This window comes from Panicum virgatum, chromosome 1K (genome assembly GCF_016808335.1).
Source record: "Panicum virgatum strain AP13 chromosome 1K, P.virgatum_v5, whole genome shotgun sequence".
NCBI classification, from domain to species: Eukaryota; Viridiplantae; Streptophyta; class Magnoliopsida; order Poales; family Poaceae; genus Panicum; species Panicum virgatum.
In genome coordinates, this window is record NC_053136.1 from 37,294,492 (window position 1) to 37,314,617 (window position 20,126).

Consider the following 20,126-nt stretch of genomic DNA (forward strand, 5'->3'; position numbering starts at 1 on the left):
ACCTCAGGTATATCATTTTCCCCGCCTCAATTCAATCATCCAATCTCAGGACGAGATTCTTTTTAAGGGGGGTAGGTTGTGACACCTCAGGTGTCAATACTTTTAAATCCAATCAATACACCTTAGTGAAAGTTAAAAGAAAAATTTGGGAAACTAATTCAAAGAGAAAGGACCAAATAAAATACAAATCATACAAAAGAAATTAAAGGAAAAAGAGAAAGGAGTGAAAAACTACTCAAATTTTAATTCAAAAATGTGCACAAAATTTTTGTTGGCTCATGAGAGGTATTTCAATTGACATGTGCTCAATTGAACTTCAGCCAAAATCAAGTCAAAAACTGATTAAAACTAAAGTCCTTTTGTGCAAATATGTAAATGTACCAATAGTTCAAAATGTGAGTTTCAAATGAAAATTTGCATAACACAAAAGTTGTAGATCTTGAAAAGTTATGCAAAAATGGTATTCAACACTTTCCCATTTGAGCCCTCCAAATAGGAGATAATTTTAGTTTACCGAGAGGTCCCTGAAATTTTCAAAAATCGCAAAAGAGCCCCTACCTCCATCTCTCTCTCCCGGCTTGCTCTGTTTCAGCCGCCGCCTGCCGTACGCCGCCGGTGGACTTCGTCCACCGCGCGCCCGCGGCCAAATGGACCCGGGGAAACCTCTCCACGCCACCCCACCTGGCCCGCCCCTTGGCACCTCCTCGCGCGCACACGCGTCCCAGGCCGCTCCCGAGCCGCCACGACACCCCGGCCGGCGCAGCGCCGCTGCCTCCTCCGCCCGCTCGCCGTCGAGCCACCCAGGACCAAATCAACCGCCCCCAGTCACTGCATTCCTCCCCCAGGAGCTCCTTGGCCTATAAAGACCCCCAGCACCCCCACAGTCGCGCCCCTTCTTCCCCTTCTTCCTCCTCCCGCCGCTCCGCCATGGCCGCCGAGATCCAGCTCGCGCGGACCGGCTAGCCCAGCCCCACATTGCCCCCTCCGACCACCGCAGCAGCTTCGCCACCTCCCAGTTAAGCTCCACGTGCGCGGAATCGAATCCAAACCCCCTCCCGAAGCCGTTCCCCTTTTGCGCCGCCGCCGGCGAGCTCAGGCTCACCGCGGACCGGCCAGCTCCGGGGAAGACCGAGCCCGACAGCTACCCCAGAAGCATCCACGAGCTCACGCGGTGCTCGTGCGCGCCTTGTTCCCCTACCCCGAGCCCTCCTTCGCCTCCAGCGCCGGCGAACCGAACAACCGACCCGCCATCAACGCCGACGAGCTTGAACCTGTGCTCCAAACGCTCGAACGTCGACCAGGGTAGGTGTTCCTCGATCCTTTCTCCCCCACGCGCCTCCCCGTGGCAGCCTCGGTAAGCCCTGCACCGCAGAACACCACCGGCAAGATGCCACGGCGGAGAAGGCCGGCGAAGGACCCGGTTGTAATTTGTTTTTTTCGTTTAAGGGTGTTTCTGCAAGTTTTACAGTGTATACCAGTGAACTTCTAAAATGCAAAACAAATCACAGAAAAATCAGAAAAATGCAAACTCAACTGATCTGGAATCCTTGTAACAAGATCTACAAATTTTGTAACATTCACATTTGCAGAAACCCAACCAAGTTTAATCTAGGGAAAAGATTAATAAAACCACCTTATGCATGTTCATGAAGTTCTGCTCATCAAATGACTTTGATTTTTGGATATGTTATCACTAATGGAATTTTAATATCACAGTAAAAAGATGACACCAACCCAAAACAGTTATCATGTTGGAACAATCAAGATTCTCTAATCTGTTGTTAGCCTTCTCGATTTAATTCTGGAAAATATGCACATGAACTTGCCCTGGAGTTTTTACTGCGTGCATGTAAAACTAAAACACTGTTAATACCTAAATTTAAGATTTATTAGAATTCATTTGCTATATACCATGATTTATGCTTGTTTAATCAACTTAATTCCTTATATATAGTTCCTATGCTCAGAAAAATCCATGTTTATTTCTAGAGTCTCTTTTTAGCTCTATGTTCCTGTCTAGGAATTTTGAGCTGCATTTACTGAGTTTTGCCTTGGTGAATAATCATGCTTAGCATCTTAGGGCTAGATTTACTATTTTTGTTCTGAGTAATCTACAATGTTTCTGATCATTATTTTTGGGCATGATCTTGTTTAGAGTATGTTCTACTTGTGATAAAAAGTTCAGATGCAATACTGGTCTAATGCATCTTGAGAAATTCATGCAAACTCATGTAAAATTAACTGAATAACTAATTTATCATAGTGAGTTAAATCTTGAAAAATTTTCTGGAGTATGTTTAACTCAGGACTAGTCTCTGGTAAAAATTTGAGAACCAAATCCTTAGTAAAACTTTCTGTAGATTTAATCTTTGTTAATGGCTTGCTGTTTTTAATCTTTTTATCACCTCTGCTATATAAGTGTATAAAATCTGGAAAAATTTCAGTACTGAGTTTATGCTTTGAAGTTGCTTGTATAAAATTTGTAGCCCCAGAATCCATGTTGAACATTCTGTACAAAAAGATGAAGTAACTAGAGTAATCCATTTGCATGAATAGTTATAGTTCTTGCTCTATGGTAGATGCTGAAATTTATACCCTGAATGTTCAAGTTTGAATCTGAGTTACTTTAGTGTTTCATCGCTAGCTCTTTAGTAGTTGTGTTGTTAAGAAATAATGAAAGCATGCTATGTGTTGAAATTAAAAATGAAAACCCAAAACCCCACTCATTCATGAATAACCGTAGTTATGTGTGCTACTCTATAAACGATTGCCCATGCAATGAATGTGAAATCATCACTAAATTAACTTTCATGGACTACAACTTTATCGTGAAGGAAAGAAATTATATCCCTGAATAACTCAAAATCTTGCATTGCATATAGAAACGGTTAACCTCGCGGACGGAGACTACGAACTGGAGCCCGCGGACACTCGTGCGGAGCAGGAGGTTAATCTGAACTGTACTAACTTGTCCCAAGACCTGGGCCAAGCCCCAGAAGCTTTTCTGCCTGACAGTGCCCAAGAAGGCAAGCCCCGGAGCATAATCCCACTATTTTTTTTTGAATTATCTTTCTGCTATCTATTTATTAATGTATGGTAATAGTTGGTTTTCTGCATTTAAGTTCTCTAGGCGTTGATCGAAAACCCTAGATGCATGATCCATAGGAACCTATGTTTGATATCGGATCTTTTTATCGACTAGTTGCCATGCTAAATAGGTACGGTAGAAGTCGAGTGGTTTCCTGCCTCTCGCGAGCAAGTAGGAATTGTACTGACTTTAATTCCTGTTGAAATGTAAGGACAACGGGCGGGGTTGTGTAGTTGTGATACCCCGCTGGTGTAGTCAAAAATGGCTAAGGTCGCGGTGTGTGGCTCATTTCGCTAAGCGTTTGAAAGTACTAGCCACATATCGAGAAATATGGTAATCGGTAAGCTTAAGTACCTGATTGGACCGGCGAGTGGAACGATCTCGCACCCTCCTGGTAGAAGTAGGGTTTATTTTTATGTCGCGACGTACGGGTGCAGAGTGGTCGGACTCTGTAGTCGGGGAGGGTGTTCCGGATCCACGGACTGGAAAGAAAGGGGAAAAGTAGCGTGGGCGGGAGCGAAGTCGATCCCCATGCGTGTGGTCTAGGTTCCCCCTGGCCAGGTTGAAATTCGATTCAGAATCGTCCGCCTCTCACGGCATGAGATTGCTTAATGTTTTCGGTCACACAGAGTAACAAGTGGAACATGATGATGATAATACTGCTGGTTGATTAAATGATTGCTCTACCATGTTTGTGTAGAGTTAGTTGCAAATTAGAATGGTTAATCCAACTAGAAGATGGCTAGACAAAATCTGAAAATAAGGATCAACACTTAGCGGCATTTTTTTTTTGGCAAACAAACCCCACCAACCAAAAAGCCTTGCATGTCTAGTTATCGGACTATGTTATATCCGGAGACGGGGCAGTCTTGCTGAGTAATAGTATACTCAGCCTTGCTTGTGGCACTGTTTTTCAGGTACTAACTTTGAAGATCTGTTTGCGAGTCTTACTTGGCCTTGCACTCTGCCTCCGGGTTGGTCTGTTGAGTGGGATGACCCTTCAGCTGGTGCTAATCACCCTCCCGCTGAGTGACGCATTCGTACGGGCTTTACCGATGCGTCACGTTATTTCGTTAGTTATCTTTTAATGCTTCCGCTGAATAATGAGACATGAATAATTGAGGAGTTGGAACTCCGTAGTACTTCGCTAGTCTGAACATGGTTTGTAATAAATTTTCTTTCCGTGGCAATCACTCTGAGATGTATGAAATGGTTGGTGTTGTAATCTCTAGGCTCACCTTCGTGCGAGTGTTGTCTGCTGATCCTGGAATAGCGTGGCTTTTATCGAGGCTTCACTCGAGGAACTACCGGTGAGTGCCAAATTGGGTCAGAGTTGCTTAGCAACGAAGATCAGTGCACCCGGGCCCAGTAGTTTTGGGTGGTTCCGCCACAGATATGAACGAGTGTGATGCTCCAGAATCAATTAGTACTATTGCAAGAGCTGAGCTGACTAGGTAGTCACCGAGCACTACGCCCTGAGCTCCTTGAGCCTCCTGCACGTTGATGTGGTTGACGCGGGCTCGTCCAAATGACTGCTGGGGCTGTGTAACACCCGGTTTATAAAAGGACATAAACCAAGCAATCATATACGTGCCAGGATCAAGTCACACGTATATACAATAGAATGAACAGTATATCATAGCACATATTACGTAAAAAGATATAATAAAGCGAATACGAAAGTTATTTATTATATTAATGACAAAAGGTCTGATACAGCGGAAGCGTAGAATACATATACAAAGAACTCTCAGAAGCAGGGCGCCACAGGGACGTCGACTGGGAGATGAACGCCTAGAAGTCCTCGTAGTCCTGGTAGCGCTGAGCGAACTCCCTCGCGTCGGCAGGAACTGAGCAGCAGTAGCGTATCCAAGAGGGAAAAGTAGAGAAGAGGCAAGAGTGAGTACACAACTTGTACTCAACAAGTATAACACAAACTATGAGGCTCTAAGGTTGGCTGACTCAACTGCATTAGCTTTTAAGTCTTGGCAAAATTTTATTAAAGCTAATTACTACAAGTGGATGAATTACCATGAACCCAGTTACATAGTAATTAATCAAAATTAATCATGTTACTACTGAGAACCAAACCACAACCACCAAGGTAACCCCGAGAGGCACCCCCTCGTCGGAAGGAGTTAACCCCCACTAATCAAAAGGAGGATCTGGGCCGCTCATGACCGTGAGCACGGCTAGTATACCAGTTTTACACTCTACAGAGGTTGCACATCTTTACCCACAAGTCATGAGCTACGCTAGTTGTTCATCACACTTCCTTAGGTGAGATGACTAGCGACTCACTATGAGGCCTTTACAAAGAATCTCGTTGGTAAGGAGTAACCTCGAGGGTTGGATCGGCGACAATGGAGCAGGTCTAGTGGGCGTCATCGACGAGGCCACTCAGTACGAGGGGCATAGAAGCTTACCACCCTTGCCCCATCGGTAAGTTACTCCTAACCAAAAAGACCTAATTATTACGCCAAGACCGTCCCATTCCAGTCTTGTGGTAGCGCTGTTGTCCCAGGTTGTCGCTCTATGAACCGGTCCTTATGGAGAGGGGCTAGCCAGGCAGTAAGCACCGTGCTGGCCCCCCTAAACCATGTTTCTAACAAAACCAATTTTAACGAGAAGTGAGCCACTCAAGCCACACAGAGTGCCACTCTCAGAATTAAGTTCCATATACCATTAATCAAATTAATTAAAAAGGACCATTATGTGTTATAGCGCGGCACCTAGCACAACTAACCAAAATGCAACCCAAAGGATATATATATAATGTATATAAAGTGGCTAGGAAAGTCCTTATAGGCATACAGTATTAAAATGCATTATGAAATTGTAATTAAAGGTGATAGGTGTTGTTCATGTTATACTTGCCTTCCTCAAACTATTCCTGCTGCTCAAACTACTCAGAAGATGGCTCTTGGCACTGGTACTGATGCTCCTCCGGTAGCTCAACGTCTACTCACGAACACATGGCCAAAACAAGGCACGACAGTAAACATACATGCAAACACTAGCAAAAACTTAGAAATAGTACAACAATACATAAAACAGCACACTAAACTAGTCTAACACTATTCTACGCGACACAACGATCGCGTGGACGTAAAGAACGCCAAAAACGGAGCTAAAACACATTTTCTAGGCTAAAAACAAGGTTCAGGGACTAAACTGCAAGAAATCCAGGGTTCTAGGGGCTTTTCTGCAAAAACCGAGGGCCTAAACATAATTAAATAGTAGATCTAAGGGCTAGCGTGCAAAAACACAGGGCCTGGAAAACAGGTACTATTTCTAAAGAGCTCAGGGGGCTATGTGTTAAAAACAGACCTAAACTGTAATTATTTTTGAATAGATCAGGACCGCGGGTTGATTCAGCGAAAGCCCGAGGGCTCTTCAACAAAATCTACTGGCGCTGACCATTTTGTGGTCTGGTTGACCTCGGCCCTATCAGATCACAGCCGTCGGATGCCGATCCGGTGGTTCAGGACGCGAGGCGAGGGCTGCGGTGGTGCGGGGTCGCCGGTGTGCGGTGTCCGCGGCGGAGCGCCGCCGGACTTCACCGAAATGGTGTTCCCGGGACTGTTTCGGCTTGTGTTCAGGTCGGGGAGCGAGTGTGCGCGGTGGCAAACTCAACCGGGTGCACTAGGGGGCGTGTGGGGGCTCTGGTATGGCACGCAGCAGCGCCGGGCGGCGTTGCGCGGCCGTGGGTTCGCCGGCGTGCGATTGCTCGCCGGTTAGAGAGGAAACAAGGGTAAAAAGGGACATGGGAACTTGCTTTACCTATGCGCAACGCGCAGGAGACGTGCAGAGGCGGAAAACGGCGATGCAGAGTTCCTGCGGTGGCTTCGCGGCGGCTCCAAGCTCGGTGAGGTGGCGAAGCACGGGGAACGGCCTCCTAAGTGTGCTTCTGGTGGTCTGGTGTGGCGGAGGTAACACGCGACCGTCCTGCAAAGCGGTCGAGTGGGTCAGGATAGACAGCACAGCGCAGACTGCGCGGAATGCTGACGGGAAACTCACCGTGGCCGTCCGAGCGGAGCTCCAACGGCGTGGCGGCGCTGCGTTAGGGTTTAGGGGAAATTGAGGTGGGGATAGGGTTTAGGGGGGTGCGGGGTGCGTTAAAAGGGCGGTGGGGGTGATACTTGGCGTGCGAGCTGCGGAGATTGCGGCGCGGTGATTGCGCGGCGGATTCGGGATCGAACCCCGAGCTGACTTCTAGAAGGAGGGGCGCGGGCTGTGCTGGCGTGAATTCCGTGAGGCTGTGGCATAGGGCGAAACGGGCTTTGGGGCCCTGCAGGTGGGGCGCGTTGCAGCCGGGATCGGGCGGATGGGAGCGAACGGCGGGCGAAGCAGAGGCTTCTGCGGAGGAAGAAGAAAGCGCTGACTGGCGGGCCTGGCTTGTCAGAGACAGCGCGCGTGTGGCGCTGGACTCGGACGCGGGGTGAGCGGGTGGGCTGAAGCGGGGCTGGGCCGAGCGGTACGGGAGCACGCTTGCACTGGAGCTGGGGTGCGGGTGTGGGAGCGGTCATGCGCGCGGGCCGAAGCGGGAGGAGGAGGAGCGCGCACAGTGAAACGGCACGAGCGGCGAGGCTGCGCGAGCGGGCTGCGAGCGAGCGGACTGGAGCGCCAGGGAAGGAAAAGATTGGGCCGGGAAATGCTGGGCCGTAGCGGAGGAAAGCTGGGCCACGGGAAAGCTGGGCTGCGGGTTTGGGATGAGGTTTGGGTCTTCCTTTTCTATTTCTAGTTTTCTCTCTTCTTTTCTTATCTTTTCCTTTTTAAACTAACTCAAACTAAAACCAAATGAATTCAAATTTGAATTTGAATTCGCTCTAGCACTCAAACACATAAAGAAATGCTCCAGCATGATGCAACATAGAAATTAAACCTAAGATAAAATTTTAATTACTTAAGGAACAAAATTTAGATTAAATGCCATTCTAAACACAAATAACCTTAGAAATTTAATCAAAGCCAATTAAATTTATTATTAAATACTGAAATTTGAATTAGGGTGTTACAAATTCTACCCCCTTACAGGAATCTCGTCCCGAGATTCTGGGCTGGCTAGCAAAGTGATTAGGATATGTCTTCATTAACTCCTCTTCCTTCTTCTGGCAAGTCCTCCGAAAAGACATCCGGGAATTCAGACACCACGCGAATACCATCCGTGGGTATAGCCTCCATCTGATGAAGAAAAACAAAAAGCTCTGTAGCACTGACTGTCACTTCTTGGCCATTAGATGCTGACAAGTGAACTGACCGCTGAGCACAATCAACTCTGACTCCCCACTTGGCAAGAGTATCCATTCCCAGAATCACATCGATACCCTTGGTGTTTAGCACCCTCAGAGCAGTACTGAACGTTGCCCCCCTTATGGCTATACTGACTCGAGGGCTAACAATATGGGATCTCAACTCCCCTCCCGGTGAAGAGACTAGCAGATACTTCTTTAATGGGGTGGTAAAGAAACTATGCTGCTCAACATATGACTTGGTGATGAATGAATGAGTAGCACCAGTATCGAAAAGCATTGTAGCTGGATGGGAGTTGACCATGAACATACCAATAACCACGTTAGGAGCCTCGGCCGCTGACTCGGCCGTCACGTGGTTCACTCTGCCCTGTGCTGGCGTCCTGGGTTGGGCTGGGCGCCCCTGCTGTCCTGCCTGCCGTGGAGCCGGTGAAAGGCGCTTCTGTGGACAACCTTTGGCATAGTGACCTTTTTGTCCGCACTTGTAGCACTTGCGGTGGTGGTGAATGGCGCTACTTGGTTGACTTCCCTGTGAACTTAACATCGCATCTTGCATTATTTCTGCTGCCTACTCTTCGGACTCCTTGTGACTGCGTGGCTGAATCACCTTCATAGTGATAGTCAACCCATCAACATAATCTTGGAGAGCTTGATTCTCAACCTGTGTATCTCTAGAGCACTTAGGATCCTTTCTCTTCTGGATGGTCTGTAGCTCTTCGACCGATGGACTGTCGAGGAAAAGGGAATCCTCTGCTAGCTGCTCTTGATGAGACCTCTTTCTCTTTGTACCAGAGAACAACCTCTGGTTCCTTCTAGTTGTGGCTCCATCTTCAGTCGCACGAACTTGACGACAAGGAACGCCATAGAATTGGCAACACGGGCAAGCTTTCTCACCATCACCCATTGCACTGTCTCCAAGGTCTTTTTGTTCTGCCGACATTTGAGCTGGGTAAAGAGGAAACACAGATTGGTAAGGTCAAGGAAGAGAGAAAAACTCCATTATTTAAGGTTCTATCCTATTTAGATAACACTGCACAGGCATTACTGCTAATAACTCCAGATAGGTGCTATATAACTCCGAGAAAAAGGAACTATAGCATAACTCTTCTGCTCCGTATGAGAGATTCTCCAATTCCCATGTACTACCTGTAGGCCGGGGTGTCACATCCCTACCCCCTTATAGAAACCGACGTCCTCGTCGGTGACGTCCTTGTTGGTGAATTCCGGGATATCACATCCACTTCGCACTAGCCTCCTTCTCAACAAACAAGACCGGGGAAACCCAAGGCATGATAAGGTAGAGGGAATAGAGTGGATGGTTTTACCCCCAACGATCTAACTCAATTTATTATTTAATTAACTTTAACTTAAGACTGATTTTCATTAAACAAATTTTAACTACTAAACTATGCAATCAACCAAAGATCCAAATCAAACATTTGCATAATCACAAACATTCAAAAGCTCATACTTTAGTCGAGTTTATCAAGCGACTCGACTAACACAACGCATCGCAGAACGTGCTATCGTATTATTATAAAAGGGTCACCTAGCTTATACTCATGGTGGTCAGCTGACCGATTCAGGCCAAAATCCACGAAAACTATTCTATAGAGATAGAAATCAAGGCAAGACGAGTAAAAGTCATAGAATTCAAGGGGTATAATAGTAAAATAGTTTCAGCAGACAAGGATTGGAGGGAAGAAGTCCTAAAACTCGACCAGTTCTATCTAGGCTTCGTCCTACAGTCGATATAGCTCTGATACCACTCTGTAACACCCGGTTTATAAAAGGACATAAACCGAGCAATCATATACGTGCCAGGATCAAGTCACACGTATATACAACAGAATGAACAGTATATCATAGCACATATTACGTAAAAAGATATAATAAAGTGAATACAAAAGTTATTTATTATATTAATGACAAAAGGTCTGATACAGCGGAAGCGTAGAATACATATACGAAGAACTCTCGGAAGCAGGGCGCCACAGGGACGTCGACTGGGAGACGAACGCCTAGAACTCCTCGTAGTCCTGGTAGCGCTGAGCGAACTCCCTCGCGTCGGCAGGAACTGAGCAGCAGTAGCGTATCCATGAGGAAAAAGTAGAGAAGAGGCAAGAGTGAGTATACAACTTCTACTCAACAAGTATAACACAAACTATGAGGCTCTAAGGTTGGCTGACTCAACTGCATTAGCTTTTAAGTCTTGGCAAAATTTTATTAAAGCTAATTACTACAAGTTGATGAATTACCATGAACCCAGTTACATAGTAATTAATCAAAATTAATCATGTTACTACTGAGAACCAAACCACAACCACCAAGGTAACCCCGAGAGGCACCCCCTCGTCGGAAGGAGTTAACCCCCACTAATCAAAAGGAGAATCTGGGCCACTCATGTCCGTGAGCACGGCTAGTATACCAGTTTTACACTCTGCAGAGGTTGCACATCTTTACCCACAAGTCGTGAGCTACGCTAGTTGTTCATCACACTTCCTTAGGTGAGATGACTAGCGACTCACTACGAGGCCTTTACAAAGAATCTCGTTGGTAAGGAGTAACCTCGAGGGTTGGATCGGCGACAATGGAGCAGGTCTAGTGGGCGTCATCGATGAGGCCACTCAGTACGAGGGACATAGAAGCTTACCACCCTTGCCTCGTCGGTAAGTTACTCCCAACCAAAAGACCTAATTATTACGCCAAGACCGTCCCATTCTAGTCTTGTGGTAGCGCTGTTGTCCCAGGTTGTCGCTCTATGAACCGGTCCTTATGGAGAGTGGCCAACCAGGCAGTAAGCACCGTGCTAGCCCCTAAACCATGTTTCTAACAAAACCAATTTTAACGAGAAGTGAGCCACTCAAGCCACACAGAGTGCCACTCTCAGAATTAAGTTGCATATACCATTAATCAAATTAATTAAAAAGGACCATTATGTGTTATAGCGCGGCACCTAGCACAACTAACCAAAATGCAACCCAAAGGATATATATAAAGGATATAAAGTGGCTAGGAAAGTCCTTATAGGCATACAGTATTAAAATGCATTATGAAATTGTAATTAAAGGTGATAGGTGTTGTTCATGTTATACTTGCCTTCCTCAAACTGTTCCTGCTGCTCAAACTGCTCAGAAGATGGCTCTTGGCACTGGTATTGATGCTCCTCCGGTAGCTCAACGTCTACTCACGAACACATGGCCAAAACAAGGCACGACAGTAAACATACATGCAAACACTAGCAAAAACTAAGAAACAGTACAACAATACATAAAAACAGCACACTAAACTAGTCTAACACTATTCTACGCGACACAACGATCGCGTGGACGTAAAGAACGCCTAAAACGGAGCTAAAACACATTTTCTAGGCTAAAAACAAGGTTCAGGGACTAAACTGCAAGAAATCCAAGGTTCCAGGGGCTTTTCTACAAAAACCGAGGGCTTAAATGTAATTAAACATTAGATCTAAGGGCTAGCGTGCAAAAACACAGGGCCTGGACTGCGGGTACTATTTCTAAAGAGCTCAGGGGGCTATGTGTTAAAAACAGGCCAAAACTGTAATTATTTTTGAATAGATCTGGACCGCGAGTTGATTCAGCGAAAGCCCGAGGGCTCTTCAGCAAAATCTACTGGCACTGACCATTTTGTGGTCTGGTTGACCTCGTCCCTATCAGATCGCAGCCGTCGGATGCCGATCCGGTGGTTCAGGACGCGAGGCGAGGGCTGCGGTGGTGCGGGGTCGCCGGTGTGCGTTGTCCGCGGTGGAGCGCCGCCGGACTTCACCGAAATGGTGTTCCCGGGACCGTTTCGGCTCGTGTTCAGGTCGGGGAGCGAGTGTGCGTGGTGGCGAACTCAACTGGGTGCACTAGGGGGCGTGTGGGGGCTCTGGCGTGGCACGCAGCAGCGCCGGGCGGTGTTGCGCTGCTGTGGGTTCGCCGGCGTGCGATTGCTCGCCGGTTAGAGAGGAAACAACGGTAAAAAGGGACATGGGAACTTGCTTAACCTCTGCGCAACGGGAAGGAGACGTGCAGAGGGGGGAAACGGCGATGCAGAGGTCCTGCGGTGGCGTCGCGGCGGCTCCAAGCTCGGTGAGGCGGCGAAGCGCGGGGAACGGCCTCCTAGGCGTGCTTCTGGTGGTCTGGTGCGGCGGAGGTAACACGCGACCGTCCTGCAAAGCGGTCGAGTGGGTCAGGATAGCCGGCACAGCGCAGACTGCGCGAAATGCCGACGGGAAACTCACCGTGGCCGTCCGAGCGGAGCTCCAACGGCGTGGCGGCGCTGCGTTAGGGTTTAGGGGAAATTGAGGTGGGGATAGGGTTTAGGGGGTGCGGGGTGTGTTAAAAGGGTGGTGGGGGTGATCCTTGGCGTGCGAGCCGCGGAGATTGCGGCGCGGTGATTGCGCGGCGGATTCGGGATCGAACCCCGGGCTGACTTCTAGAAGGAGGGGTGCGGGCTGTGCTGGCGTGGGGCGGAACGGGCTCTGGGGCCCTGCAGGTGGGGCGCGTGGCAGCCGGGATCGGGCGGACGGGAGCGAACGGCGGGCGAAGCAGAGGTGCCTGCGGAGGAAGAAGAAAGGACTGACTGGCGGGCCTGGCTTGTCAGAGACAGCGCGCGCGTGGTGCTGGACTCGGACGCGGGGTGAGCGGGTGTGCTGAAGCGGGGCTGGGCCGAGCGGTGCGGGAGCACGCTTGCGCTGGAGCTGGGGTGCGGGTGTGGGAGCGGTCGTGCGCGCGGGCCGAAGCCGGAGGAGGACGAGCGCGCACAGTGAAACGGCCCGAGCGGTGAGGCTGCGCGAGCGGGCTGCGAGCGCGCGGACTGGGCTGCCAGGGAAGGAAAAGAGTGGGCCAGGAAATGCTGGGCCATAGCGGAGGAAAGCTGGGCCACGGGAAAGCTGGGCTGCGGGTTTGGGCTGAGGTTTGGGTCTTCCTTTTCTATTTCTAGTTTTCTCTCTTCTTTTCTTATCTTTTCCTTTTCAAACTAACTCAAAATAAAACCAAATGAATTCAAATTTGAATTTGAATTCGCTCTAGCACTCAAACACATAAAGAAATGCTCCAGCATGATGCAACAACGAAATTAAATCTAAGATAAAATTTTAATTACTTAAGGAACAAAATTTAGATTAAATGCCATTCTAAACACAAATAACCTTAGAAATTTAATCAAAGCCAATTAAATTTATTATTAAATACTGAAATTTGAATTAGGGTGTTACAAATCCTACCCCCTTACAGGAATCTCGTCCCGAGATTCTGGGCTGGCTAGCAAAGTGATTAGGATATGTCTTCATTAACTCCTCTTCCTTCTTCTGGCAAGTCCTCCGAAAAGACATCCGGGAATTCAGACACCACGCGAATACCATCCGTGGGTATAGCCTCCATCTGATGAATAAAAACAGAAGGCTCTGTAGCACTGACTGCCACTTCTTGGCCATTAGATGCTAACAAGTGAACTGACCGCTGAGCACAATCAACTCTGACTCCCCACTTGGCAAGAGTATCCATTCCCAGAATCACATCGATACCTTGGTGTCTAGCACCCTCAGAGCAGTACTGAACATTGCCCCCCTTATGGCTATACTGACTCGAGGGCTAACAATATGGGATCTCAGCTGCCCTCCCGGTGAAGAGACTAGCAGATACTTCTTTAATGGGGTGGTAAAGAAACTATGCTGCTCAACATATGACTTGGTGATGAATGAATGAGTAGCACCAGTATCGAAAAGCATTGTAGCTGGATGGGAGTTGACCATGAACGTACCAATAACCACGTTAGGAGCCTCGGCCGCTGACTCGGCCATCACGTGGTTCACTCTGCCCTGTGCTGGCGTGCTGGGTTGGGCTGGGCGCCCCTGCTGTCCTGCCTACCGTGGAGCCGGTGAAAGGCGCTTCTGTGGACAACCTTTGGCATAGTGACCTTTTTGTCCGCACTTGTAGCACTTGCGGTGGTGGTGAATGGCGCTACTTGGTTGACTTCCCTGTGAACTTAACATCGCATCTTGCATTATTTCTGCTGCCTACTCTTTGGACTCCTTGTGACTGCGTGGCTGAATCACCTTCATAGTGATAGTCAACCCATCAACATAATCATGGAGAGCTTGATTCTCAACCTGTGTATCTCTAGAGCACTTAGGATCCTTTCTCTTCTGGATGGTCTGTAGCTCTTCGACCGATGGACTGTCGAGGAAGACCTGAGATTGGGTCCTATACTGCATTGGGACCTGAGATCTTGGTGCAATGTAGCTGAAGCTTCTGGGTTTCTAAAAGCGGTCCTGCTAGCGGGCCTTGCTTTCCAGAAACTTGCGCTTGTTGTCCTTCCTCTCTTCAGCTTTGGCTCTTTCTGTGAGAATGGCCTTGTTCATCAGAGTGTTGAAATCCAGGTAGATATGAGGGGTAAGCAAGGTCCAGAGTTCTGGGTTCAATCCCTTCTTGAACATGTCCTGCTTCTTTTCATCATCGTCCACTTCCTCTGGTGCATATCGGGCCAGCTCCATGAACTGGTGCGTGTAATCCTCTACTGACATGCTTCCTTGCTGCAGTGCTCGGAACTCATCCGTCTTGCGCTTCATGGTGGCCGAGGGGATATGATAGCGGTAGAATTCCTTCACAAATTCCTTCCAAGTGATAGTGGAGGCGTCTTCGGTAGCGGCACAGTAATTCTCCCACCAGGCTAAGGCAGTCCCGGTGAGTTGGTGGGCTGCCAGAAGAAATTTGTCTAGATCCTGGCATTCGAACGGCTCGAGCTTCCTCTGGATCACACGCAACCAGTCATCTGCATCCAAGGGGTTGCTGGATCCGGCAAAAGTGGGTGGCTTGGTTCTCAGGAACGCTGTCAGCTTGTCGTTCATAGTCTGCTCTCTTGGCTGCTTATTGACGAGAGCATTGGCCAATGCTTCCAGTATGAGGGTCTGGTTTTGTATTATTTGTGCCAGGTCCTCGAGGGGTGGTGGTGGTGGCAGTGGCACTTCTCCTTAATTTCCTCCTCCGTTCTGGCTCACTTCCTGTTCTTCCTGAGGAGGGTTTTGTAGATTGAGTAGAGTCTTTGTGAGATTGGGATTAAGATTATGTGATATTTAAGTTGTTTAATTCATATTTTTGAAAAGATAGAATCTACCTTCTGCCGGAAAGCACATAACTAACAAGCACACAACAAAACAAACAACTTTATTACTGCAAGGGAGGGTACAACATGGCGACAAGACTAAAATGCGTACTACACGTCCGGGTATAGGATCACACTTAAGGGTCAACTTAAGCCGAAGGGGATGGGGTGGCTTCGGGGCATGCTACTCGCGGGGCGAGCCTTCATCGGAGTGTGCGAGCAGTCCTCGCTCGCCATTCTCTGGGTTCCTGTTTTCCAAGGGTTGTCTAGCAGCTTCCCCTTCAACGGCGGCAGTAGGCCCTTCAGGGTTCTTGGGCGGGGCTTGTGGGGTTCTCAAGAGTGGTCCCCATCCTACGACGGGCGTCCCGAGTAGAATATGGTCTTCCCTAATTGCCGGGACTGGTGTTCCACTTCTGGTCCATTCTTGCATACGCCGGTCCCGGGCCTGCCTGAGGCTCTCCTGGGCAACTGCTTCGCTGCTGACCGCGGCTGCGGCTCTTGCCTCGACTTAGGCTGCCCGGATCTGTTGTAGTCTTACCGCGAGCTCTGCTTGCTCGGCTCGATGGGTTTACTCCCTCAGGATGCTGGCTTGCTCGTCAAAGTGTTGGTCCAAGGAGGCTAGGTAGGTAGCCACTTGGTACAGGGGGTCTTCTTGATGGCGGCACCGTTCTAGGCTTCTCATACGATCTTCCCAAACTGGGGTTCTGATGGCCGGCAGGAAGAACCTCATTGGTGTGGGGGCGAGGTGTCCTTCAAAATCCGGCACAGATAATGGAGTGCCTTCCTGACGGCAAAGGGATAGCTGTCTTGGTGCCTAAACCCTATAGCGGTCACTCGCCATGGCTGGATGTCGGGGTAGCAGTCACTTCTGGCGATGACCAGGATCACTCTGCAGCGGAGGGTACCATGGTGTTTGTACTCTCTGCTGTAGTACCTTGGGCGTTCCGTAACGCCAAGGCTTTCCAGGGCGTTGATCAAAAGGCTGGGGAAGCCAGGTGCAGTTTGGCAATTGCCCTGGGTCCATCCTTCCTCAGCCATCTGAAAACAAAGGTAGAGTGAACAAGTTTTGCACAAATATTTGGGAATAAAGGGGATAGATGGTACTTATTATTACAACATGGTGGGGTACAGATTCCATGGATACACGATTATTAGGATAAGGGTTCTAGCTTGGAGTGCTACTCTTATCATGGGGACTCTTCCTCGATCTGGATGGGGCGCTTCTTTGGTGGAAGACACTGCTCCATCACATCATGTTCGGTCTGAGTACCCCTATCCCAATGGGTTTCTTCGGGTTCTTCTTCTATCCACCCACCTACTCCTCTGCGAGCCTTGTGTTCATGCCATTGGGCTTCGAGAGCGGCTAGGGAATACTCGGCTCGTACTGCTCTTGTCCGTTGTTCCTCCATTTCTTGGATTGCCTTTTCTGCCCTGTGGATTTGGTGCTTCAGTTGTGCCGCCTATTCGCGGTAGAGTTCATCCAAGCCGGTGAGGTAGATGGATAGGTGGGAGACCGTATCTTCTAGGTCTTCTTCTTCTCTCCCAAGTCCTCTCATCCGGGCAATCCATGAGCGTCCTCTTCCTCCTGTAGGCTGAAAAAATCCCATAGGAGTCCACTGAAGCTGATGCTTGTAGACCACGCACAGACATCGCAGGGCTTTTCGGGCTGCCTTTCGGTAGGTGTCAGGGAAGCGAAAACCAATGGTGGAGATGAACTAGGGGTCAACGTCAGGGTAGCAGTTGCTTTTTCCACGAAGATCATCATGTCGCATCGAAGAGTGCCCCTGGAGTCGTACTCCCGGTAGACGTACTCTGGTGGGTCCACAACTCCGATGCGTTCCTGGCTGAGTAGCAATAACTTAGGAAGGCCGGGCTCTGCATGGCAGATTCCGCCACTCCATCCATTGTCAGCCATCTGGATCAGGGCAAGAATCAGTGGTGAGTGTTTGTGTGGAAAAAAAGGGTTAAGTAAGGAAAAGTCCTAAGGTAAAAAGGCCTGAAAAAGGGTCTCGCTCCTAGGGTCATGTCCTACAGCCAACCTACGGCTCTAATACCAACTGAAGTGTCCCCTCATAAGAGAAGACTTAAAAGTGATACAATATCAGTCCCAGGAGGCTGATAACACTTTTATTACATCAGATGGTACATCACCATACAACTCTACGCGGAAGTGGGCAGTGGAGAGCCACTATCGCGAGGATAACAACTAACACCCACACAACAATATTAACTATGAAGAGGGGGTCATCAGAGTCTTGCGCCATACGGAACTTCCTGCGGGTGACCCTATCCACAGGCAAGGCAGGGTGCAGGACGGAACCTCTACTCAACGTCTTCGGGAACGAAGTCTGGATCTTCCTCTGTAAAAATTAGAAAAGGGGTGAGTACAAACGTACTCAGCAAGTCCAGCCACACCCACGGAGGGGGTATAAATAGAATATAATGCACAGGGTACACCAAGGATAAGGCTAGGGTTTAATTTGCGGAAAACCAATTTTTATGCGATGGTTTATTTGAAAGAAAGGGGTTTTCAAAAGCCATTATCTTATACTGAGTAACACGTAGGATTGATCCACACATGATCCCAGTTTTAAGTTGCTACCAGAATCCTCATCAGTCGTAGCACACGGCACAGCTACCAGACACTTTTCCAAAACAACTCACGCCAACCCATCCATTCTCCGAAGAAACACTAGTTGTGTGACCAAACCGTAACTCACTCAGTACCGTGGGCACGACTATTTGAATAGATTTTAACTTTGCAGAGGTGTGCAACTTTACCCACAAGCGGGGTACCACATCACGATCATCTTAGTGTCGGTGTAGATCCCAACAAAGCCATTACCCACGTTAGCTAGACCTGACTAGCCACCACAGGATCCACCAAGGGGCCATTGACCTATCTCCGAGGTTTAACCAGGGAATAAGTCACACAGAGCTTATCCCTTCTCCTTAGTCACCCGTTGCTCTCAGCTCTCCTGATGGCCATCAGACTAATTAGTGGGGTTTATGCTAAGCCGTTGCCCATACAACGGTCGAGTGGTTTGCACGGTGGTGGAGTTAGGCAAGATGACACAACAACTCGGTCCTTAATTGTGACAAGATGGATATCTCCCTTCCTTGCTCAACCACACAGGTACGAGCACACCATTTAGCAATTCACACAAAAGTGCCATCCATCCCATCTAAACTCATCTTTCAGAAATTCCACATTTTCCCTTCCCACACACACTCACACATTTTGTTTTTATAAAACACGTTGTATCGTGTTTAAGGTACTAAGCGTTCTAGCAGCGATTAACGTCCAAACAGATCACATTCAGACATTAATCTAGGTGGTCAAAGAATGGTTATAACAAATCAAGGGGTGGCTATCCAATCATGTTTTCAGCAGTCAAAACATATGCAATTTTGTAAAACAGGCCAATAGGTCGCATTTATAAAACTGGGACAAAACATGCATCAAAGGATGGGATTGAACTTGCCGTTCTCAAAGCCTTCCGGGAAGTCCTGATCAAGGTACTATCCTTCGGGTTCGGGGTCACTGAACTGGTCCTCGTTCACTTACTCGCGGTACTGCTCGTCGACGGGTTCTCCCTTGTTCACACCGTGATCTACGACGCATACAAATAATCACACAATCAAGAAAAAGAAATAAAAGTTTTATCGTTGAGCTCTAATCGGAAACAATTAAGATATGGAGATAGGAGTAATATTTTTGGGCGGTTTTCTAATGGCATGGCCAAAACTATGTTAGAAATGGTGTGGTAAAGTTTCAGGTCGATCGGAGATTGTTTGGCACTTGAAATGATAGGTCAGAGAGGGATTTAGGGTTAAACCGGGGGTCAGGGGCCTCTTTGTAATTGGTTTTGGAAAGGGAAGGACTTGATTGTAATTTCTAGAAATATATGGGTTACTCTAAAAAGGGGCAGGGCATAATAAAAATTATGTTTTTATAGTGGAGGGTTTATTTGTGAATAAAATAAAGGGCAGGGATTCTTTTGCAAAAAATCAAAAGAGTGGAAGGGCTCTTAATTAAAAATGAGAGAGTGCAGGGGGTATGGGCATATTTGCCCTCCTCTTCTTCCTTTCCCTGCCGAGAAACAGGGGAGAGAGGGCGGCTCGCCGGCGGCGGCCTGGGCCGGTGGCTCGGGGCGCGATGGCGGCCATGGAGTGTGGGGAAAGAGAGAGGGATGCTCGTGGGGTCGATTCCCCCCTCGATTTCTGGGAAGAAGGCCTGCAGGGAGGGGAGCCATGGCGGCGGCGGCGGTGGTGGTGCCATTGCGGGGCTCGACGGCGGCCCGGAGCTGGGGGAAAATGGGAAGGGGACCTCGGGGATTCTATTGCGCCCTTACCTTGGGCGGAGGTGGCGCAAAGAGGCGGCTCCGCGGTGGCCGGCGAGGCTCGGCGGCTATTGGGGGCGGTGGTGGCATTGGGAACTCGGAGGCGAGGAAGCTATGGTGTTCGGAGGCGAGGTGGAGGGCTTACTTATAGGCGTGGCAAGGCGGTGGAGCTGGCGGGGCATGGGTGGAGGCCGACGAGCTGTGCGGGGCGCCTTTAATGGCATTTGGTGTCGCGACGCGGCGGCGATGCTATTCGCGGCGGCCCAGGATGATGCGACGGCTCGTGCAGATCCTAGCGGCGCGCAGGCATGTGGAGGGGCCGGTTGTGGGGCTCTGCTT